Genomic DNA, 24,943 nt, shown 5'->3' with positions numbered 1-24,943 from the left:
TCCTTTAAAAGGACAGTGAAGATCAGTTGATGTTACATTTTCTTTCTGAGAGAAAACAGATGCAAAATAGGAATTAAAAAGTTTGGCCTTCTCAACATCCTCTCTTACCATTTCTCCATTTTCATCCTGTAAAAATCCTATAGCATCTTTGACTTTTCTTTTACTTTTGACATAACCCCAAAATCCTTTTTTATTGCTTTTGACATCTCTTGCAAGCCTTAATTCATTGTCAGCTTTAGCTAACCTGATACATGCCCTGCAGGATCTGCAGACTTCATTATAATCTTCTTTAGATATGCCTCCCTCTTTCCATTTAATAAACATTTCTTTCTTTCTTTTTAGCATGTGTTTAAGTTCTGTGTTCATCCATCCTGGTTTCCTTAAATGCTTCCCATTCTTCCTACTTTTCGGGATTGTTAACGATTGTGCTTTGAGAATCTCATTTTTAAAAATTTCCCATCCTTCCTGGACATTTTTGTCCTTAAGGACATCCAGCCATTGGATCCCTCCTATTCTCTTTCTGAGTCTCTTAAAATCTGCCTTTCTAAAATCTAACCTTGAAGTTTGAGTCTTCACATGTCTTCCTCCTCTAGTTATCCAAAATTCTATAATAGCATGATCGCTGCCTCCTAGGGTCCCAGCCACTTTTACCTCCTCAACCATTTCCTCCTTGTTTATAAGGATTAGATCCAAAGTAGCAGATCCCCTTGTTTTCTCCCCTACCTTTTGGAAGATAAAGTTGTCAGCAAGAGAGGATAAGAATTTGCTTGACCTGTTAGTTTTACTTGAGAGAGATTCCCAACAAATGTCTGGATAGTTGAAATCTCCCATGACCACTACGTCATATTTTTTTGAGAACTTGGTCATTTGATACATAAAGAGTTCATCCATATCTTCAGCTTGCCCAGGTGGCCTGTAGTAAATGCCTACAATGGTGTCCTTTCCGTTGTTCTCTCCTTGTATTCTTACCCAAACAGTTTCCACAGAACTCCCAGTCTCTGAAGCTTCAATCTCTGTGCAGATATACGCTTTTCTAACATACAATGCGACACCTCCTCCTCGTTTATCAAGTCTGTTTCTTGCAAATAAGTTGTATCCTTTTAGCCTTTTATTCCAATCATGTGTATCGTCCCACCAAGTTTCAGTGATTCCAATGACATCATATTTCTTTTCCTGCATTAGTAGTTCTAATTCTCCTTGTTTGTTGCCCATGCTTTGTGCATTTGTATAAAAACATTTTAGTTTGTGATTGGTTTCTCTTCCTCCCATATTTTTATTATTTAAATTGTTTTGTCTTTGTTCTTCCTTTCCACTTCCAGTAGCAGAGATCTCAATAGTATTTGTCAGCTGTATGGCTTTTTCTGGCCTTTTGCTTCCCTTCCCACATTGTTCTAGTTTAAAGCTCTCCTGATGAGTGCAGCAAGGCATTTCCAAATACATGTTTTCCAGTCTTCGTAAGGTGCACCCCATCTCTAGCAAGTAGTCCATCGTATAGGTAATTCATTCCGTGATCCAGAAATCCAAATCCTTGTTGACGGCACCATCGACGTAGCCAGTTGTTCACCTGTAGAATCTTATTCCACCTCATTGTTCCATGGCCATCCACTGGGAGGATGGATGAGAAGGGGTTTAAATGCCCCTTGGAAGAGACGTGCAGTTCGCAGTATCTTAAAAAGATGGTTTAAATGCCCCTTGCAAGAGACGTGCAGGTCGCAGCAGCTTAACAAGAGGGTTTAAATGCCACTTGGAAGAGACGTGCAGGTCGCAGTAGCTTAACAAGATGGTTTAAATGCCCCTTGGAAGAGAGGTGGAGGTCACAGTAGCTTAACAAGACGGTTTAAATGCCCCTTGGAAGAGATGTGCAGGTCGCAGTAGCTTAACAAGATGGTTTAAAAGCCCCTTGGAAGAAATGTGCAGGTCGCAGTAGCTTAACAAGACGGTTTAAATGCCCCTTGGAAGAGGCTTGCAGGTCGCAGCAGCTTAACAAGACAGTTTAAATGCCCATTGGAAGAGACGTACAGGTCGCAGTAGCTTAACAAGATGGTTTAAATGCCCCTTGGAAGAGACGTGCAGGTCGCAGTAGCTTAACAAGACGGTTTAAATGCCTATTGGAAGAGACGTCCAGGTTGCAGTAGCTTAACAAGACAGTTTAAATGCCGCTTAGAAGAGACGTGCAGTTCGCAGCAGCTTAACAAGACTGTTTAAATGCCCCTTGGAAGAGACGTGCAGGTCGCAGTAGCTTAACAAGGAGGATTAAATGCCCCTTGTAAGAGCAGGGGAGGTCGCAGTAGCTTAACAAGATGGTTTAAATGCCCCTTGGTAGAGAAGTGCAGGTCACAGTAGCTTATCAATATGGTTTAAATGCCCCTTGGTAGAGTAGTGAAGGTCACAGTAGCTTAACAAGATGGTTAAAATGCCCTTTGGAAGAGCGGTGAAGGTCGCAGTAGCTTAACAAGACGGTTTAAATGCCCCTTGGAAGAGACGTGCAGGTTGCAGTAGCTTAACAAGACGGTTTAAATGCACCTTGCAAGAGACGTGCAGGTCGCAGCAGCTTAACAAGAGGGTTTAAATGCCCCTTAGAATAGACGTGCAGTTCGCAGTAGCATAACAAGACGGTTTAAATGCCCCTTGGAAGAGACGTGCAGGTCGCAGTAGCTTAACAAGACAGTTTAAATGCACCTTGCAAGAGACGTGCAGGTCGCAGCAGCTTAACAAGAGGGTTTAAATGCCCCTTAGAATAGGCTTGCAGGTCGCAGTAGCTTAACAAGATGGTTTAAATGTCCCTTGGAAGAGACGTGCAGGTCGCAGGAGCTTAACAAGATGGTTTAAATGCACCTTGGAAGAGCGGTGGAGGTCACAGTAGCTTAACAAGACGGTTTAAATGACCCTTGGAAAAAACATGCAGGTCGCAGTAGCTTAACAAGATTGTTTAAATGCCCCTTGGAAGAGATGTGCAGGTCGCAGTAGCTTAACAAAACGGTTTAAATGCCCCTTGGAAGAGGCTTGCAGGTCGCAGTAGCTTACCAAGACGGTTTAAATGCCACTTGGCAGAGACGTGCAGGTCGCAGTAGCTTAACAAGACGGTTTAAATACCCCTTGGAAGAGACATACATGTCGCAGCAGCTTAACAAGACGGTTTAAATGCCCCTTGGAAGAGACTTGCAGGTCGCAGTAGCTTAACAAGACGGTTTAAATGCCCCTTGGAAGAGACATGCAGGTCGCAGTAGCTTAACAAGACAGTTTAAATGCCCCTTGGAAGAGACGTGCAGTTCGCAGTATCTTAACAATACGGTTAAAATGCCCTTTGGAAGAGCGGTGAAGGTCGCAGCACCTTAACAAGACGGTTTAAATGCCCCTTGGAAGAGATGTGCAGGTCGCAGTAGCTTAACAAGACATTTTAAATGCCCCTTGGAAGAGACGTGCAGGTCGCAGAAGCTTAACAAGACGGTTTAAATGCCCCTTGGAAGAGACGTGCAGGTCGCAGTAGCTTAACAAGAAGATTTAAATGCCCCTTGGAAGAGAGGTGGAGGTCGCAGTAGCTTAACAAGACAGTTTAAATGCCCCTTGGAAGAGACGTGCAGTTCGCAGTAGCTTAACAAGACGGTTTAAATGCCCCTTGGAAGAGACGTGCAGTTCGCAGTATTTTAACAAGATGGTTTAAATGCCCCTTGCAAGAGACGTGCAGGTCGCAGCAGCTTAACAAGAGGGTTTAAATGCCCCTTAGAAGAGGCTTGCAGGTCGCAGTAGCTTAACAAGATGGTTTAAATGCCCCTTGGAAGAGCGGTGGAGATCGCAGTAGCTTAACAAGACGGTTTAAATGCCCCTTGGAAGAGACGTGCAGTTCGCAGTAGCTTAACAAGACAGTTTAAATGCCCCTTGCAAGAGACGAGCAGGTCGCAGCAGCTTAACAAGAGGGTTTAAATGCCACTTGGAAGAGACGTGCAGGTCGCAGTAGCTTAACAAGATGGTTTAAATGCCCCTTGGAAGAGCGGTGGAGGTCACAGTAACTTAACAAGACGGTTTAAATGCCCCTTGGAAGAGATGTGCAGGTCGCAGTAGCTTAACAAGATGGTTTAAATGCCCCTTGGAAGAAATGTGCAGGTCGCAGTAGCTTAACAAGACGGTTTAAATGCCCCTTGGAAGAGGCTTGCAGGTCGCAGCAGCTTAACAAGACAGTTTGAATGCCCATTGGAAGAGACGTACAGGTCGCAGTAGCTTAACAAGATGGTTTAAATGCCCCTTGGAAGAGACGTGCAGGTCGCAGTAGCTTAACAAGACGGTTTAAATGCCTATTGGAAGAGACGTACAGGTTGCAGTAGCTTAACAAGACAGTTTACATGCCCCTTAGAAGAGACGTGCAGTTCGCAGTAGCTTAACAAGACGGTTTAAATGCCCCTTGGAAGAGACGTGCAGGTCGCAGTAGCTTAACAAGATGGTTTAAATGCCCCTTGGAAGAGACGTGCAGGTTGCAGTAGCTTAACAAGACGGTTTAAATGCACCTTGCAAGAGACGTGCAGGTCGCAGCAGCTTAACAAGAGGGTTTAAATGCCCCTTAGAATAGACGTGCAGTTCGCAGTAGCATAACAAGACGGTTTAAATGCCCCTTGGAAGAGACGTGCAGGTCGCAGTAGCTTAACAAGACAGTTTAAATGCACCTTGCAAGAGACGTGCAGGTCGCAGCAGCTTAACAAGAGGGTTTAAATGCCCCTTAGAATAGGCTTGCAGGTCGCAGTAGCTTAACAAGATGGTTTAAATGTCCCTTGGAAGAGACGTGCAGGTCGCAGGAGCTTAACAAGATGGTTTAAATGCACCTTGGAAGAGCGGTGGAGGTCACAGTAGCTTAACAAGACGGTTTAAATGACCCTTGGAAAAAACATGCAGGTCGCAGTAGCTTAACAAGATTGTTTAAATGCCCCTTGGAAGAGATGTGCAGGTCGCAGTAGCTTAACAAAACGGTTTAAATGCCCCTTGGAAGAGGCTTGCAGGTCGCAGTAGCTTACCAAGACGGTTTAAATGCCACTTGGCAGAGGCGTGCAGGTCGCAGTAGCTTAACAAGACGGTTTAAATACCCCTTGGAAGAGACATACATGTCGCAGCAGCTTAACAAGACGGTTTAAATGCCCCTTGGAAGAGACTTGCAGGTCGCAGTAGCTTAACAAGACGGTTTAAATGCCCCTTGGAAGAGACATGCAGGTCGCAGTAGCTTAACAAGACAGTTTAAATGCCCCTTGGAAGAGACGTGCAGTTCGCAGTATCTTAACAATACGGTTAAAATGCCCTTTGGAAGAGCGGTGAAGGTCGCAGCACCTTAACAAGACGGTTTAAATGCCCCTTGGAAGAGATGTGCAGGTCGCAGTAGCTTAACAAGACATTTTAAATGCCCCTTGGAAGAGACGTGCAGGTCGCAGAAGCTTAACAAGACGGTTTAAATGCCCCTTGGAAGAGACGTGCAGGTCGCAGTAGCTTAACAAGAAGATTTAAATGCCCCTTGGAAGAGAGGTGGAGGTCGCAGTAGCTTAACAAGACAGTTTAAATGCCCCTTGGAAGAGACGTGCAGTTCGCAGTAGCTTAACAAGACGGTTTAAATGCCCCTTGGAAGAGACGTGCAGTTCGCAGTATTTTAACAAGATGGTTTAAATGCCCCTTGCAAGAGACGTGCAGGTCGCAGCAGCTTAACAAGAGGGTTTAAATGCCCCTTAGAAGAGGCTTGCAGGTCGCAGTAGCTTAACAAGATGGTTTAAATGCCCCTTGGAAGAGCGGTGGAGATCGCAGTAGCTTAACAAGACGGTTTAAATGCCCCTTGGAAGAGACGTGCAGTTCGCAGTAGCTTAACAAGACAGTTTAAATGCCCCTTGCAAGAGACGAGCAGGTCGCAGCAGCTTAACAAGAGGGTTTAAATGCCACTTGGAAGAGACGTGCAGGTCGCAGTAGCTTAACAAGATGGTTTAAATGCCCCTTGGAAGAGCGGTGGAGGTCACAGTAACTTAACAAGACGGTTTAAATGCCCCTTGGAAGAGATGTGCAGGTCGCAGTAGCTTAACAAGATGGTTTAAATGCCCCTTGGAAGAAATGTGCAGGTCGCAGTAGCTTAACAAGACGGTTTAAATGCCCCTTGGAAGAGGCTTGCAGGTCGCAGCAGCTTAACAAGACAGTTTGAATGCCCATTGGAAGAGACGTACAGGTCGCAGTAGCTTAACAAGATGGTTTAAATGCCCCTTGGAAGAGACGTGCAGGTCGCAGTAGCTTAACAAGACGGTTTAAATGCCTATTGGAAGAGACGTACAGGTTGCAGTAGCTTAACAAGACAGTTTACATGCCCCTTAGAAGAGACGTGCAGTTCGCAGTAGCTTAACAAGACGGTTTAAATGCCCCTTGGAAGAGACGTGCAGGTCGCAGTAGCTTAACAAGGCGGATTAAATGCCCCTTGGAAGAGCAGTGGAGGTCGCAGTAGCTTAACAAGATGGTTTAAATGCCCCTTGGTAGAGAAGTGCAGGTCACAGTAGCTTAACAAGATGGTTAAAATGCCCTTTGGAAGAGCGGTGAAGGTCGCAGTTGCTTAACAAGACGGTTTAAATGACCCTTGGAAGAGATGTGCATGTCGCAGTAGCTTAACAAGACGGTTTAAATGCCCCTTGGAAGAGACGTGCAGGTCGCAGTAGCTTAACAAGACGGTTTAAATGCCCCTTGGAAGAGAGGTGGAGGTCGCAGTAGCTTACCAAGACAGTTTAAATGCCCCTTGGAAGAGACGTGCAGGTCGCAGTAGCTTAACAAGACGGTTTAAATGCCTCTTGGAAGAGACGTGCAGGTCGCAATAGCATAACAAGACTGTTTACATGCCCCTTGGAAGAGACGTGCAGGTCGCAGTAGCTTAAAAAGACGGTTAAAATGCCCTTTGGAAGAGCGGTGAAAGTCGCAGTAGCTTAACAAGATGGTTTAAATGCCCCTTGGAAGAGATGTGCATGTCGCAGTAGCTTAACAAGACGTTTTAAATGCCCCTTGGAAGAGACGTGCAAGTCGCAGTAGCTTAACAAGACGGTTTAAATGCCCCTTGGAAGAGACGTGCAGGTCGCAGTAGCTTAACAAGACGGTTTAAATGCCCCTTGGAAGAGAGGTGGAGGTCGCAGTAGCTTAACAAGACAGTTTAAATGCCCCTTGGAAGAGACGTGAAGGTCTCAGTAGCTTAACAAGAAGGTTTAAATGCCCCTTGGAAGAGACGTTCAGGTCGCAGTAGCTTAACAAGATGGTTTAAATGCCCCTTGGAAGAGACATGCAGGTCGCAGTAGCTTAACAAGACGGTTTAAATGCCCCTTGCAAGAGACGTGCAGGTCACAGCAGCTTAACAAGAGGGTTTAAATGCCCCTTAGAAGAGACGTGCAGGTCGCAGTAGCTTACGAAGATGGTTTAAATGCCCCTTGGAAGAGACGTGCAGGTCGCAGTAGCTTACCAAGACGGTTTAAATGCCCCTTGGAAGAGAAGTGCAGGTCGCAGTAGCTTAACAAGACGGTTTAAATGCCCCTTGGAAGAGACGTGCAGGTCGCAGTAGCTTAACAAGACGGTTTAAATGCCCCTTGGAAGAGACGTGCAGTTCGCAGTATTTTAACAAGATGGTTTAAATGCCCCTTGCAAGAGACGTGCAGGTCGCAGCAGCTTAACAAGAGGGTTTAAATGCCCCTTAGAAGAGGCTTGCAGGTCGCAGTAGCTTAACAAGATGGTTTAAATGCCCCTTGGAAGAGCGGTGGAGATCGCAGTAGCTTAACAAGACGGTTTAAATGCCCCTTGGAAGAGACGTGCAGTTCGCAGTAGCTTAACAAGACAGTTTAAATGCCCCTTGCAAGAGACGAGCAGGTCGCAGCAGCTTAACAAGAGGGTTTAAATGCCACTTGGAAGAGACGTGCAGGTCGCAGTAGCTTAACAAGATGGTTTAAATGCCCCTTGGAAGAGCGGTGGAGGTCACAGTAACTTAACAAGACGGTTTAAATGCCCCTTGGAAGAGATGTGCAGGTCGCAGTAGCTTAACAAGATGGTTTAAATGCCCCTTGGAAGAAATGTGCAGGTCGCAGTAGCTTAACAAGACGGTTTAAATGCCCCTTGGAAGAGGCTTGCAGGTCGCAGCAGCTTAACAAGACAGTTTGAATGCCCATTGGAAGAGACGTACAGGTCGCAGTAGCTTAACAAGATGGTTTAAATGCCCCTTGGAAGAGACGTGCAGGTCGCAGTAGCTTAACAAGACGGTTTAAATGCCTATTGGAAGAGACGTACAGGTTGCAGTAGCTTAACAAGACAGTTTACATGCCCCTTAGAAGAGACGTGCAGTTCGCAGTAGCTTAACAAGACGGTTTAAATGCCCTTTGGAAGAGACGTGCAGGTCGCAGTAGCTTAACAAGGCGGATTAAATGCCCCTTGGAAGAGCAGTGGAGGTCGCAGTAGCTTAACAAGATGGTTTAAATGCCCCTTGGTAGAGAAGTGCAGGTCACAGTAGCTTAACAAGATGGTTAAAATGCCCTTTGGAAGAGCGGTGAAGGTCGCAGTAGCTTAACAAGACGGTTTAAATGACCCTTGGAAGAGATGTGCATGTCGCAGTAGCTTAACAAGACGGTTTAAATGCCCCTTGGAAGAGACGTGCAGGTCGCAGTAGCTTAACAAGACGGTTTAAATGCCCCTTGGAAGAGAGGTGGAGGTCGCAGTAGCTTACCAAGACAGTTTAAATGCCCCTTGGAAGAGACGTGCAGGTCGCAGTAGCTTAACAAGACGGTTTAAATGCCTCTTGGAAGAGACGTGCAGGTCGCAATAGCATAACAAGACTGTTTACATGCCCCTTGGAAGAGACGTGCAGGTCGCAGTAGCTTAAAAAGACGGTTAAAATGCCCTTTGGAAGAGCGGTGAAAGTCGCAGTAGCTTAACAAGATGGTTTAAATGCCCCTTGGAAGAGATGTGCATGTCGCAGTAGCTTAACAAGACGTTTTAAATGCCCCTTGGAAGAGACGTGCAAGTCGCAGTAGCTTAACAAGACGGTTTAAATGCCCCTTGGAAGAGACGTGCAGGTCGCAGTAGCTTAACAAGACGGTTTAAATGCCCCTTGGAAGAGAGGTGGAGGTCGCAGTAGCTTAACAAGACAGTTTAAATGCCCCTTGGAAGAGACGTGAAGGTCTCAGTAGCTTAACAAGAAGGTTTAAATGCCCCTTGGAAGAGACGTTCAGGTCGCAGTAGCTTAACAAGATGGTTTAAATGCCCCTTGGAAGAGACATGCAGGTCGCAGTAGCTTAACAAGACGGTTTAAATGCCCCTTGCAAGAGACGTGCAGGTCACAGCAGCTTAACAAGAGGGTTTAAATGCCCCTTAGAAGAGACGTGCAGGTCGCAGTAGCTTACGAAGATGGTTTAAATGCCCCTTGGAAGAGACGTGCAGGTCGCAGTAGCTTACCAAGACGGTTTAAATGCCCCTTGGAAGAGAAGTGCAGGTCGCAGTAGCTTAACAAGACGGTTTAAATGCCCCTTGGAAGAGACGTGCAGGTCGCAGTAGCTTAACAAGACGGTTTAAATGCCCCTTGCAAGAGACGTGCAGGATGCAGTAGCTTAACAAGACAGTTTAAATGCCCCTTAGTAGAGGCTTGCAAGTCGCAGTAGCTTACCAAAACGGTTTAAATGCCCCTTGGAAGAGACGTGCAGGTCGCAGTAGCTTAACAAGATGGTTTAATTGCCCCTTGGAAGAGCTGTGGAGGTCACAGTAGCTTAACAAGACGGTTTAAATGCCCTTTGGAAAAGACATGCAGGTCGCAGTAGCTTAACGAGATGGTTTAAATGCCCCTTGGAAGAGACATGCAGGTCGCAGTAGCTTAACAAGACGGTTTAAATGCCCCTTGGAAGAGACATGCAGGTCGCAGTAGCTTAACAAGACGGTTTAAATGCCCCTTGCAAGAGACGTGCAGGTCGCAGTAGCTTAACAAGACGGTTTAAATGCCCCTTGGAAGAGACGTGCAGGTCGCAGTAGCTTAACAAGATGGTTTAAATGCCCATTGGAAGAGCGGTGGAGGTCACAGTAGCTTAACAAAACGGTTTAAATGCCGCTTGGAAAAGACATGCAGGTCACAGTAGCTTAACAAGATGGTTTAAATGCCCATTGGAAGAGCGGTGGAGGTCACAGTAGCTTAACAAGACGGTTTAAATGCCACTTGTAAAAGACATGCAGGTCACAGTAGCTTAACAAGACGGCTTAAATGCCCCTTGGAAAAGACATGCACGTCGCAGTAGATTAACAAGACGTTTTAAATGCCCCTTGGAAAAGACATGCAGGTCGCAGTAGCTTAACAAGATGGTTTAAATGCCCCTTGGAAGAGATGTGCAGGTCGCAGTAGCTTAACAAGACGGTTTAAATGCCCCTTGGAAAAGAGGTGGAGGTCGCAGTAGCTTATCAAGACAGTTTAAATGCCCCTTGGAAGAGACGTGCAGGTCACAGTAGCTTAACAAGACGGTTTAAATGCCCCTTGGAAGAGAGGTGGAGGTCGCAGTAGCTTATCAAGACAGTTTAAATGCCCCTTGGAAGAGACATGCAGGTCGCAGTAGCTTAACAAGATGATTTAAATGCCGCTTGCAAGAGACGTGCAAGTCGCAGTAGCTTAACAAGAGGGTTTAAATGCCCCTTAGAAGAGGCTTGCAGGTCGCAGTCGCTTAACATGATGGTTTAAATGCCCCTTGGAAGAGTGGTGGAGGTCACAGTAGCTTAACAAGACGGTTTAAATGCCACTTGGAAGAGACATACAGGTTGCAGCAGCTTAACAAGACGGTTTAAATGCCCATTGGAAGAAACGTACAGGTCGCAGTAGCTTAACAAGATGGTTTAAATGCCCTTTGGAAGAGACATGCAGGTCGCAGAAGCTTAACAAGATGGTTTAAATGCCCCTTGGAAGAGACGTACAGGTCGCAATAGCTTAACAAGACAGTTTAAATGCCCCTTGGAAGAGAAGTGCAGTTCGCAGTAGCTTAACAAGATGGTTTAAATGCCCCTTGGAAGAGACGTGCAGGTCGCAGTAGCTTAACAAGACGGATTAAATGCCCCTTGGAAGAGCAGTGGAGGTCGCAGTAGCTTAACAAGACGGTTTAAATGCCCCTTGGTAGAGACGTGCAGGTCACAGTAGCTTAACAAGACGGTTAAAATGCCCTTTGGAAGAGCGGTGAAGGTCGCAGTAGCTTAACAAGACGGTTTAAATGCCCCTTGGAAGAGATGTGCATGTCGCAGTAGCTTAACAAGACGGTTTAAATGCCCCTTGGAAGAGACGTGCAAGTCGCAGTAGCTTAACAAGACGGTTAAAATGCCCCATGGAAGAGACGTGCAGGTCGCAGTAGCTTACCAAGACGGTTTAAATGCCCCTTGGCAGAGACGTGCAGGTTGCAGTAGCTTAACAAGACGGTTTAAATGCCCCTTGGAAGAGACATACATGTCGCAGCAGATTAACAAGACGGTTTAAATGCCCATTGGAAGAGCGGTGGAGGTCACAGTAGCTTAACAAGACGGTTTAAATGCCCTTTGGAAGAGCGGTGGAGGTCACAGTAGCTTAACAAGACGGTTTAAATGCCCTTTGGAAAAGACATGCAGGTCGCAGTAGCTTAACAAGATGGTTTAAATGCCCCTTGGAAGAGACATGCAGGTCGCAGTAGCTTAACAAGACGGTTTAAATGCCCCTTGGAAGAGACATGCAGGTCGCAGTAGCTTAACAAGACGGTTTAAATGCCCCTTGCAAGAGACGTGCAGGTCGCAGTAGCTTAACAAGACGGTTTAAATGCCCCTTGGAAGAGACGTGCAGGTCGCAGTAGCTTAACAAGATGGTTTAAATGCCCATTGGAAGAGCGGTGGAGGTCACAGTAGCTTAACAAAACGGTTTAAATGCCCCTTGGAAAAGACATGCAGGTCACAGTAGCTTAACAAGGCGGATTAAATGCCCCTTGGAAGAGCAGTGGAGGTCGCAGTAGCTTAACAAGATGGTTTAAATGCCCCTTGGTAGAGAAGTGCAGGTCACAGTAGCTTAACAAGATGGTTAAAATGCCCTTTGGAAGAGCGGTGAAGGTCGCAGTAGCTTAACAAGACGGTTTAAATGACCCTTGGAAGAGATGTGCATGTCGCAGTAGCTTAACAAGACGGTTTAAATGCCCCTTGGAAGAGACGTGCAGGTCGCAGTAGCTTAACAAGACGGTTTAAATGCCCCTTGGAAGAGAGGTGGAGGTCGCAGTAGCTTACCAAGACAGTTTAAATGCCCCTTGGAAGAGACGTGCAGGTCGCAGTAGCTTAACAAGACGGTTTAAATGCCTCTTGGAAGAGACGTGCAGGTCGCAATAGCATAACAAGACTGTTTACATGCCCCTTGGAAGAGACGTGCAGGTCGCAGTAGCTTAAAAAGACGGTTAAAATGCCCTTTGGAAGAGCGGTGAAAGTCGCAGTAGCTTAACAAGATGGTTTAAATGCCCCTTGGAAGAGATGTGCATGTCGCAGTAGCTTAACAAGACGTTTTAAATGCCCCTTGGAAGAGACGTGCAAGTCGCAGTAGCTTAACAAGACGGTTTAAATGCCCCTTGGAAGAGACGTGCAGGTCGCAGTAGCTTAACAAGACGGTTTAAATGCCCCTTGGAAGAGAGGTGGAGGTCGCAGTAGCTTAACAAGACAGTTTAAATGCCCCTTGGAAGAGACGTGAAGGTCTCAGTAGCTTAACAAGAAGGTTTAAATGCCCCTTGGAAGAGACGTTCAGGTCGCAGTAGCTTAACAAGATGGTTTAAATGCCCCTTGGAAGAGACATGCAGGTCGCAGTAGCTTAACAAGACGGTTTAAATGCCCCTTGCAAGAGACGTGCAGGTCACAGCAGCTTAACAAGAGGGTTTAAATGCCCCTTAGAAGAGACGTGCAGGTCGCAGTAGCTTACGAAGATGGTTTAAATGCCCCTTGGAAGAGACGTGCAGGTCGCAGTAGCTTACCAAGACGGTTTAAATGCCCCTTGGAAGAGAAGTGCAGGTCGCAGTAGCTTAACAAGACGGTTTAAATGCCCCTTGGAAGAGACGTGCAGGTCGCAGTAGCTTAACAAGACGGTTTAAATGCCCCTTGCAAGAGACGTGCAGGATGCAGTAGCTTAACAAGACAGTTTAAATGCCCCTTAGTAGAGGCTTGCAGGTCGCAGTAGCTTACCAAAACGGTTTAAATGCCCCTTGGAAGAGACGTGCAGGTCGCAGTAGCTTAACAAGATGGTTTAATTGCCCCTTGGAAGAGCTGTGGAGGTCACAGTAGCTTAACAAGACGGTTTAAATGCCCTTTGGAAAAGACATGCAGGTCGCAGTAGCTTAACGAGATGGTTTAAATGCCCCTTGGAAGAGACATGCAGGTCGCAGTAGCTTAACAAGACGGTTTAAATGCCCCTTGGAAGAGACATGCAGGTCGCAGTAGCTTAACAAGACGGTTTAAATGCCCCTTGCAAGAGACGTGCAGGTCGCAGTAGCTTAACAAGACGGTTTAAATGCCCCTTGGAAGAGACGTGCAGGTCGCAGTAGCTTAACAAGATGGTTTAAATGCCCATTGGAAGAGCGGTGGAGGTCACAGTAGCTTAACAAAACGGTTTAAATGCCGCTTGGAAAAGACATGCAGGTCACAGTAGCTTAACAAGATGGTTTAAATGCCCATTGGAAGAGCGGTGGAGGTCACAGTAGCTTAACAAGACGGTTTAAATGCCACTTGTAAAAGACTTGCAGGTCACAGTAGCTTAACAAGACGGTTTAAATGCCCCTTGGAAAAGACATGCACGTCGCAGTAGATTAACAAGACGTTTTAAATGCCCCTTGGAAAAGACATGCAGGTCGCAGTAGCTTAACAAGATGGTTTAAATGCCCCTTGGAAGAGATGTGCAGGTCGCAGTAGCTTAACAAGACGGTTTAAATGCCCCTTGGAAAAGAGGTGGAGGTCGCAGTAGCTTATCAAGACAGTTTAAATGCCCCTTGGAAGAGACGTGCAGGTCACAGTAGCTAACAAGACGGTTTAAATGCCCCTTGGAAGAGAGGTGGAGGTCGCAGTAGCTTATCAAGACAGTTTAAATGCCCCTTGGAAGAGACATGCAGGTCGCAGTAGCTTAACAAGATGATTTAAATGCCGCTTGCAAGAGACGTGCAAGTCGCAGTAGCTTAACAAGAGGGTTTAAATGCCCCTTAGAAGAGGCTTGCAGGTCGCAGTCGCTTAACATGATGGTTTAAATGCCCCTTGGAAGAGTGGTGGAGGTCACAGTAGCTTAACAAGACGGTTTAAATGCCCCTTGGAAGAGACATACAGGTTGCAGCAGCTTAACAAGACGGTTTAAATGCCCATTGGAAGAAACGTACAGGTCGCAGTAGCTTAACAAGATGGTTTAAATGCCCTTTGGAAGAGACATGCAGGTCGCAGAAGCTTAACAAGATGGTTTAAATGCCCCTTGGAAGAGACGTACAGGTCGCAATAGCTTAACAAGACAGTTTAAATGCCCCTTGGAAGAGAAGTGCAGTTCGCAGTAGCTTAACAAGATGGTTTAAATGCCCCTTGGAAGAGACGTGCAGGTCGCAGTAGCTTAACAAGACGGATTAAATGCCCCTTGGAAGAGCAGTGGAGGTCGCAGTAGCTTAACAAGACGGTTTAAATGCCCCTTGGTAGAGACGTGCAGGTCACAGTAGCTTAACAAGACGGTTAAAATGCCCTTTGGAAGAGCGGTGAAGGTCGCAGTAGCTTAACAAGACGGTTTAAATGCCCCTTGGAAGAGATGTGCATGTCGCAGTAGCTTAACAAGACGGTTTAAATGCCCCTTGGAAGAGACGTGCAAGTCGCAGTAGCTTAACAAGACGGTTAAAATGCCCCATGGAAGAGACGTGCAGGTCGCAGTAGCTTACCAAGACGGTTTAAATGCCCCTTGGCAGAGACGTGCAGGTTGCAGTAGCTTAACAAGACGGTTTAAATGCCCCTTGGAAGAGACATACATGTCGCAGCAGATTAACAAGACGGTTTAAATGCCCATTGGAAGAGCGGTGGAGGTCACAGTAGCTTAACAAGACGGTTTAAATGCCCTTTGGAAGAGCGGTGGAGGTCACAGTAGCTTAACAAGACGGTTTAAATGCCCTTTGGAAAAGACATGCAGGTCGCAGTAGCTTAACAAGATGGTTTAAATGCCCCTTGGAAGAGACATGCAGGTCGCAGTAGCTTAACAAGACGGTTTAAATGCCCCTTGGAAGAGACATGCAGGTCGCAGTAGCTTAACAAGACGGTTTAAATGCCCCTTGCAAGAGACGTGCAGGTCGCAGTAGCTTAACAAGACGGTTTAAATGCCCCTTGGAAGAGACGTGCAGGTCGCAGTAGCTTAACAAGATGGTTTAAATGCCCATTGGAAGAGCGGTGGAGGTCACAGTAGCTTAACAAAACGGTTTAAATGCCCCTTGGAAAAGACATGCAGGTCACAGTAGCTTAACAAGATGGTTTAAATGCCCATTGGAAGAGCGGTGGAGGTCACAGTAGCTTAACAAGACGGTTTAAATGCCACTTGTAAAAGACATGCAGGTCACAGTAGCTTAACAAGACGGTTTAAATGCCCCTTGGAAAAGACATGCACGTCGCAGTAGATTAACAAGACGTTTTAAATGCCCCTTGGAAAAGACATGCAGGTCGCAGTAGCTTAACAAGATGGTTTAAATGCCCCTTGGAAGAGATGTGCAGGTCGCAGTAGCTTAACAAGACGGTTTAAATGCCCCTTGGAAAAGAGGTGGAGGTCGCAGTAGCTTATCAAGACAGTTTAAATGCCCCTTGGAAGAGACGTGCAGGTCACAGTAGCTTAACAAGACGGTTTAAATGCCCCTTGGAAGAGAGGTGGAGGTCGCAGTAGCTTATCAAGACAGTTTAAATGCCCCTTGGAAGAGACATGCAGGTCGCAGTAGCTTAACAAGATGATTTAAATGCCGCTTGCAAGAGACGTGCAAGTCGCAGTAGCTTAACAAGAGAGTTTAAATGCCCCTTAGAAGAGGCTTGCAGGTCGCAGTCGCTTAACATGATGGTTTAAATGCCCCTTCGAAGAGTGGTGGAGGTCGCAGTAGCTTAACAAGACGGTTTAAATGCCCCTTGGAAGAGACATACAGGTTGCAGCAGCTTAACAAGACGGTTTAAATGCCCATTGGAAGAAACGTACAGGTCGCAGTAGCTTAAGAAGATGGTTTAAATGCCCTTTGGAAGAGACATGCAGGTCGCAGAAGCTTAACAAGATGGTTTAAATGCCCCTTGGAAGAGACGTACAGGTCGCAATAGCTTAACAAGACAGTTTAAATGCCCCTTGGAAGAGAAGTGCAGTTCGCAGTAGCTTAACAAGATGGTTTAAATGCCCCTTGGAAGAGACGTGCAGGTCGCAGTAGCTTAACAAGACGGATTAAATGCCCCTTGGAAGAGCAGTGGAGGTCGCAGTAGCTTAACAAGACGGTTTAAATGCCCCTTGGTAGAGACGTGCAGGTCACAGTAGCTTAACAAGACGGTTAAAATGCCCTTTGGAAGAGCGGTGAAGGTCGCAGTAGCTTAACAAGACGGTTTAAATGCCCCTTGGAAGAGATGTGCATGTCGCAGTAGCTTAACAAGACGGTTTAAATGCCCCTTGGAAGAGACGTGCAAGTCGCAGTAGCTTAACAAGACGGTTAAAATGCCCCATGGAAGAGACGTGCAGGTCGCAGTAGCTTACCAAGACGGTTTAAATGCCCCTTGGCAGAGACGTGCAGGTTGCAGTAGCTTAACAAGACGGTTTAAATGCCCCTTGGAAGAGACATACATGTCGCAGCAGCTTAACAAGACGGTTTAAATGCCCATTGGAAGAGACGTACAGGTCGCAGTAGCTTAAAAAGATGGTTTAAATGCCCCTTGGAAGAGACTTGCAGGTCGCAGTAGCTTAACAAGACGGTTTAAATGCCCCTTGGAAGAGACGTGCAGGTCGCAGTAGCTTAACAAGACAGTTTAAATGCCCCTTGGAACAGACGTGAAGGTCGCAGTACCTTAACAAGACGGTTTAAATGCCCCTTGGAAGAGATGTGCAGGTCGCAGTAGCTTAACAAGATGGCTTAAATGCCCCTTGGAAGAGACGTGCAGGTCGCAGTAGCTTAACAAGAAGGTTTAAATGCCCCTTGGAAGAGAGGTGGAGGTCGCAGTAGCTTAACAAGACAGTTTAAATGCCCCTTGGAAGAGACGTGCAGGTCGCAGTAGCTTAACAAGACGGTTTAAATGCCCCTTGGAAGAGACGTGCAGGTCGCAGTAGCTTAACAAGACGGTTTAAATGCCCCTTGGAAGAGACGTGCAGTTCGCAGTATCTTAACAAGATGGTTTAAATGCCCCTTGCAAGAGACGTGCAGGTGGCAGCAGCTTAACAAGAGGGTTTAAATGCCCCTTAGAAGAGGCTTGCAGGTCGCAGTAGCTTAACAAGATGGTTTAAGTGCCAATTGGAAGAGCGGTGGAGATCGCAGTAGCTTACCAAGATGATTTAAATGCCCCTTGGAAGAGCGGTGGAGTTCGCAGTAGCTTAACAAGACGGTTTAAATGCCCCTTGGAAGAGACGTGCAGTTCGCAGTAGCTTAACAAGACGGTTTAAATGCCCCTTGCAAGAGACGTGCAGGTCGCAGCAGCTTAACAAGAGGGTTTAAATGCCACTTGGAAGAGACGTGCAGGTCGCAGTAGCTTAACAAGATGGTTTAAATGCCCCCTTGGAAGAGCGGTGGAGGTCACAGTAGCTTAACAAGACGGTTTAAATGCCCCTTGGAAGAGATGTGCAGGTCGCAGTAGCTTAACAAGACGGTTTAAATGCCCCTTGGAAGAGATGTGCAGGTCGCAGTAGCTTAACAAGACATTTTAAATGCCCCTTGGAAGAGACGTGCAGGTCGCAGTAGCTTAACAAGACGGCTTAAATGCCCCTTGGAAGAGACGTGCAGGTCGCAGTAGCTTAGCAAGAAGGTTTAAATGCCCCTTGGAAGAGAGTTGGAGGTCGCAGTAGCTTAACAAGACAGTTTAAATGCCCCTTGGAAGAGACGTGCAGGTCGCAGTAGCTTAACAAGACGGTTTAAATGCCTATTGGAAGAGACGTACAGGTTGCAGTAGCTTAACAAGACAGTTTAAATGCCCCTTAGAAGAGACGTGCAGTTCGCAGTAACTTAACAAGACGGTTTAAATGCCCCTTGGAAGAGACGTGCAGGTCGCAGTAGCTTAACAAGGCGGATTAAATGCCCCTTGGAAGAGCAGTGGAGGTCGCAGTAGCTTAACAAGATGGTTTAAATGCCCCTTGGTAGAGAAGTGCAGGTCACAGTAGCTTAACAAGATGGTTAAAATGCCCTTTGGAAGAGCGGTGAAGGTCGCAGTAGCTTAACAAGACGGTTTAAATGCCCCTTGGAAGAGATGTGCATGTCGCAGTAGCTTAAAAAGACGGTTTAAATGCCCCTTGGAAGAGACGTGCAGGTCGCAGTAGATTAACAAGACGGTTTAAATGCCCCTTGGAAGAGAGGTGGAGGTCACAGTAGCTTACCAAGACAGTTTAAATGCCCCTTGGAAGAGACGTGCAGGTCGCAGTAGCTTAACAAGACTGTTTACATGCCCCTTGGAAGAGACGTGCAGGTCGCAGTAGCTTAACAAGACGGTTTAAATGCCCCTTGCAAGAGACGTGCAGGTCGCAGTAGCTTAACAAGACGGTTTAAATGCCCCTTGGAAGAGACGTGCAGGTAGCTTAACCAGAGGGTTTAAATGCCCATTGGAAGAGCGGTGGAGGTCACAGTAGCATAACAAAACGGTTTAAATGCCCCTTGGAAAAGACATGCAGGTCACAGTAGCTTAACAAGATGGTTTAAGTGCCCATTGGAAGAGCAGTGGAGGTCTCAGTAGCTTAACAAGACGGTTTAAATGCCACTTGGAAAAGACATGCAGGTCACAGTAGCTTAACAAGACGGTTTAAATGCCCCTTGGAAAAGACATGCACGTCGCAGTAGATTAACAAGACGTTTTAAATGCCCCTTGGAAAAGACATGCAGGTCGCAGTAGCTTAACAAGATGGTTTAAATGCCCCTTGAAAGAGATGTGCAGGTCGCAGTAGCTTAACAAGACGGTTTAAATGCCCCTTGGAAGAGAGGTGGAGGTCGCAGTAGCTTATCAAGACTGTTTAAATGCCCCTTGGAAGAGACGTGTAGGTCGCAGTAGCTTAACAAGATGATTTAAATGCCACTTGGAAGAGACGTGCAGGTCGCAGTAGCTTAACAAGAGGGTTTAAATGCCCCTTAGAAGAGGCTTGCAGGTCGCAGTCGCTTAACATGATGGTTTAAATGCCCCATGGAAGAGACGTGCAGTTCGCAGTAGCTTAACAAGATGGTTTAAATGCCCCTTGGAAGAGACGTGCAGGTCGCAGTAGCTTAACAAGGCGGATTAAATGCCCCTTGGAAGAGCAGTGGAGGTCGCAGTAGCTTAACAAGACAGTTTAAATGCCCCTTGGAAGAGACGTGCAGGTCGCAGTAGCTTAACAAGGCGGATTAAATGCCCCTTGGAAGAGCAGTGGAGGTCGCAGTAGCTTAAAAAGACGGTTAAAATGCCCTTTGGAAGAGCGGTGAAAGTCGCAGTAGCTTAACAAGATGGTTTAAATGCCCCTTGGAAGAGATGTGCATGTCGCAGTAGCTTAACAAGACGTTTTAAATGCCCCTTGGAAGAGACGTGCAAGTCGCAGTAGCTTAACAAGACGGTTTAAATGCCCCTTGGAAGAGACGTGCAGGTCGCAGTAGCTTAACAAGACGGTTTAAATGCCCCTTGGAAGAGAGGTGGAGGTCGCAGTAGCTTAACAAGACAGTTTAAATGCCCCTTGGAAGAGACGTGAAGGTCGCAGTAGCTTAACAAGAAGGTTTAAATGCCCCTTGGAAGAGACGTTCAGGTCGCAGTAGCTTAACAAGACGGTTTAAATGCCCCTTGGAAGAGACATGCAGGTCGCAGTAGCTTAACAAGACGGTTTAAATGCCCCTTGCAAGAGACGTGCAGGTCACAGCAGCTTAACAAGAGGGTTTAAATGCCCCTTAGAAGAGACGTGCAGGTCGCAGTAGCTTACGAAGATGGCTTAAATGCCCCTTGGAAGAGACGTGCAGGTCGCAGTAGCTTACCAAGACGGTTTAAATGCCCCTTGGAAGAGAAGTGCAGGTCGCAGTAGCTTAACAAGACGGTTTAAATGCCCCTTGGAAGAGACGTGCAGGTCGCAGTAGCTTAACAAGGCGGATTAAATGCCCCTTGGAAGAGCAGTGGAGGTCGCAGTAGCTTAACAAGACAGTTTAAATGCCCCTTGGAAGAGACGTGCAGGTCGCAGTAGCTTAACAAGGCGGATTAAATGCCCCTTGGAAGAGATGTGCATGTCGCAGTAGCTTAACAAGACGGTTTAAATGCCCCTTGGAAGAGACGTGCAGGTCGCAGTAGCTTAACAAGACGGTTTAAATGCCCCTTGTAAGAGACGTGCAGGTCACAGTAGCTTAACAAGAGGGTTTAAATGCCCCTTGGAAGAGAGGTGGAGGTCGCAGTAGCTTACCAAGACAGTTTAAATGACCCTTGGAAGAGACGTGCAGGTCGCAGTAGCTTAACAAGACCGTTTAAATGCCCCTTGAAAGAGCGGTGGAGGTCGCAGTAGCTTAACAAGACGGTTTAAATGCCCCTTGGAAGAGACATAGAGGTCGCAGGAGCATAACAAGACGGTTTAAATGCCCATTGGAAGAGACGTACAGGTGGCAGTAGCTTAACAAGATGGTTTAAATGCCCCTTGGAAGAGACGTGCAGGTCACAGTAGCTTAACAAGACGGTTGAAATGCCCCTTGGAAGATACGTGCACGTCGCAGTAGCTTAACAAGACAGCTTAAATGCCCATTGGAAGAGACGTGCAGTTCGCAGTAACTTAACAAGACGGTTTAAATGCCCCTTGGAAGAGACGTGCAGGTCGCAGTAGCTTAACAAGACGACTTAAATGCCCCTTGGAAGAGCAGTGGAGGTCGCAGTAGATTAACAAGACGGTTTAAATGCCCATTGGTAGAGACGTGCAGGTCACAGTAGCTTAACAAGAGGCTTTTAATGCCCTTTGGAAGAGCAGTGAAGGTCGCAGTAGCTTAACAAGACGGTTTAAATGCCCCTTGGAAAAGACGTGCAGGACGCAGTAGCTTTACAAGATGGTTTAAATGTCCCTTGGAAGAGACGTGGAGGTCGCAGTAGCTTAAGAAGACGGTTTAAATGCCCCTTGGAAGAGAGGTGGAGGTCGCAGTAGCTTAACAAGACATTTTAAATGCCCCTTGGAAGAGACGTGCAGGTCGCAGTAGCTTAACAAGACGGTTTAAATGCCCCTTGGAAGAGACGTCCAGGTCGCAGTAGCTTAACAAGACAGTTTAAATGCCCCTTGGAAGAGACATACAGGTCGCAGCAGCTTAACAAGAAGGTTTAAATGCCCATTGAAGAGACGTACAGGTCGCAGTAGCTTAACAAGATGGTTTAAATGCCCCTTGGAAGAGATGTGCATGTCGCAGTAGCTTAACAAGACATTTAAATGCCCTTGGAAGAGAAGTGCAGGTCGCAGTAGCTTAACAAGACAGTTTAATTGCCCCCTGGAAGAGACGTGCAGTTCGCAGTAGCTTAACAAGACGGTTTGAATGCCCCTTGGAAGAGACGTGCAGGTCGCAGTAGATTAACAAGATGGATTAAATGCCCCTTGGAAGAGCAGTGGAGGTCGCAGTAGCTTAACAAGACGGTTTAAATGCCCCTTGGAAGAGATGTGCAGGTCGCAGTAGCTTAACAAGATGGTTTAAATGCCCCTTGGAAGAGACGTGCAGGTCGCAGTAGCTTAGCAAGACTGTTTAAATGCCCCTTGGAAGAGATGTGCAGGTCGCAGTAGCTTAACAAGACAGTTTAAATGCCCCTTGGAAGAGACGTGCAGGTCGCAGTAGCTTAACAAGACGGTTTAAATGCCCATTGGTAGAGAAGTGGAGGTCGCAGTAGCTTAACAAGACCGTTTAAATGCCCCTTTGAAGAGACGTGCAGGTCGCAGTAGCTTAACAAGACGGTTTAAATGCCCCTTGGAAGAGACGTGCAGGTCGCAGTAGCTTAACAATACGGTGTACATGCCCCTTGGAAGAGACGTGCAGGTCGCAGTAGCTTAACATGACGGTTTAAATGCCCCTTGCAAGAGACGTGCAGGTCGCAGTAGCTTAACAAGACGGTTTAAATGCCCCAAGGAAGAGACGAGCAGGTCGCAGTAGCTTAACAAGATGGTTTAAATGCCCATTGGAAGAGCGGTGGAGGTCACAGTAGCTTAATAAGAGGGTTTAAATGCCCCTTGGAAAAGACATTCAGGTCACAGTAGCTTAACAAGATGGTTTAAATGCCCCTTGGAAGAGCAGTGAAGGTCGCAGTAGCTTAACAAGACGGTTTAAATGCCCCTTGGAAGAGACGTGCAGGTCGCAGTAGCTTTACAAGACGGTTTAAATGCCCTTTGGAAGAGACGTGCAGGTCGCAATAGCTTAACAAGACCGTTTAAATGCCCCTTGGAAGAGAGGTGGAGGTCGCAGTAGCTTAACAAGACAGTTTAAATGCCCCTTGGAAGAGACGTGCAGGTCGCATTAGCTTAACAAGACGGTTTAAATGCCACTTGGAAGAGACGTCCAGGTCGCAGTAGCTTAACAAGACGGTTTAAATGCCCCTTGGAAGAGACATACAGGTCGCAGCAGCCTAACAAGATGGTTTAAATGCCCCTTGGAAGAGACGAGCATGTCGCAGTAGCTTAACAAGATGGTTTAATGCCCCTTGGAAGAGAAGTGCAGGTCGCAGAAGCTTAACAAGACAGTTTAATTGCACCTTGGAAGAGACGTGCAGTTCGCAGTAGCTTAAGAAGACGGTTTAAATGCCCCTTGGAAGAGACGTGCAGGTCGCAGTAGCTTAGCAAGACGGCTTAAATGCCCCTTGGAAGAGAGGTGCAGGTCGCAGTAGCTTAACAAGATAGTTTAAATGCCCCTTGGAAGAGACGTGCAGGTCGCAGTAGCTTAACAAGACCGCTTAAATGCCCATTGGAAGAGACGTGCAGGTCGCAGTAGCTTAACAAGACGGTTTAAATGCCCCTTGGAAGAGACGTGCAGGTTGCAGTAGCTTAACAAGACGGTTTAAATGCCCCTTGCAAGAGACGTACAGGTCGCAGTAGCTTAACCATAGGGTTTAAATGCCCCTTAGAAGAGGCTTGCAGGTCGCAGTAGCTTACCAAGATGGTTTAAATGCCCCTTGGAAGAGCGGTGGAGATCGCAGTAGCTTACCAAGATGGTTTAAATGCCCCTTGGAAGAGCGGTGGAGGTTGCAGTAGCTTAACAAGACGGTTTAAATGCCCCTTGGAAGAGACGTGCAGTTCGCAGTAGCTTAACAAGACGGTTTGAATGCCCCTTGCAAGAGACGTGCAGGTCGCAGCAGCTTAACAAGAGGGTTTACATGCCACTTGGAAGAGACGTGCAGGTCGCAGTAGCTTAACAAGATCGTTTAAATGCCCCTTGGAAGAGCGGTGGAGGTCAGAGTAGCTTAACAAGACGGTTTAAATGCCCCTTGGAAGAGATGTGCAGGTCGCAGTAGCTTAACAAGATGGTTTAAATGCCCCTTGGAAGAAATGTGCAGGTCGCAGTAGCTTATCAAGACGGTTTAAATGCCCTTTGGAAGAGGCTTGCGGGTCGCAGCAGCTTAACAAGACAGTTTAAATGCCCATTGGAAGAGACGTACAGGTCGCAGTAGCTTAACAAGATGGTTTAAATGCCCCTTGGAAGAGACGTGCAGGTCGCAGTAGCTTAACAAGACGGTTTAAATGCCTATTGGAAGAGACGTACAGTTTGCAGTAGCTTAACAAGACAGTTTAAATGCCCGTTAGAAGAGACGTGCAGTTCGCAGTAGCTTAACAAGACGTTTTAAATGCCCCTTGGAAGAGACGTGCAGGTCGCAGTAGCTTAACAAGGCGGATTAAATGCCCCTTGGAAGAGCAGTGGAGGTCGCAGTAGCTTAACAAGATGGTTTAAATGCCCCTTGGTAGAGAAGTGCAGGTCACAGCAGCTTAACAAGATGGTTAAAATGCCCTTTGGAAGAGCGGTGAAGGTCGCAGTAGCTTAACAAGACGGTGTTAGTGCCCCTTGGAAGAGATGTGCATGTCGCAGTAGCTTAACAAGACGGTTTAAATGCCCCTTGGAAGAGACGTGCAGGTCGCAGTAGCTTAACAAGACGGTTTAAATGCCCCTTGGAAGAGAGGTGGAGGTCGCAGTAGCTTACCAAGACAGTTTAAATGCCCCTTGGAAGAGACGTGCAGGTCGCAGTAGCTTAACAAGACGGTTTAAATGCCCCTTGGAAGAGAGGTGGAGGTTGCAGTAGCTTACCAAGACGGTTTAAATGCCCCTTGGAAGAGACGTGCAGGTCGCAGTAGCTTAACAAGACTGTTTACATGCCCCTTGGAAGAGACGTGCAGGTCGCAGTAGCTTAACAAGACGGTTTAAATGCCCCTTGCAAGAGACGTGCAGGTCGCAGTAGCTTAACAAGACGGTTTAAATGCCCCTTGGAAGAGACGTGCAGGTCGCAGTAGCTTAACAAGATGGTTTAAATGCCCATTGGAAGAGCGGTGGAGGTCACAGTAGCTTAAAAAAACGGTTTAAATGCCCTTGGAAAAGACATGCAGGACACAGTAGCTTAACAAGATGGTTTAAATGCCCATTGGAAGAGCGGTGGAGGTCACAGTAGCTTAACAAGACGATTTAAATGCCACTTGGAAAAGACATGCAGGTCACAGTAGCTTAACAAGCCGGTTTAAATGCCCCTTGGAAAAGACATGCACGTCGCAGTAGATTAACAAGACGTTTTAAATGCCCCTTGGAAAAGACATGCAGGTCGCAGTAGCTTAACAAGATGGTTTAAATGCCCCTTGGAAGAGATGTGCAGG

Source organism: Phyllobates terribilis, unplaced genomic scaffold (genome assembly GCF_046119375.1).
Source record: "Phyllobates terribilis strain yellow unplaced genomic scaffold, ASM4611937v1 Scaffold_1__5_contigs__length_1240528914, whole genome shotgun sequence".
In the NCBI taxonomy this organism is placed as follows: Eukaryota; Metazoa; Chordata; class Amphibia; order Anura; family Dendrobatidae; genus Phyllobates; species Phyllobates terribilis.
The sequence above is the reverse complement of the archived record's forward strand: the minus strand, read 5'-3'. Positions refer to the sequence as shown.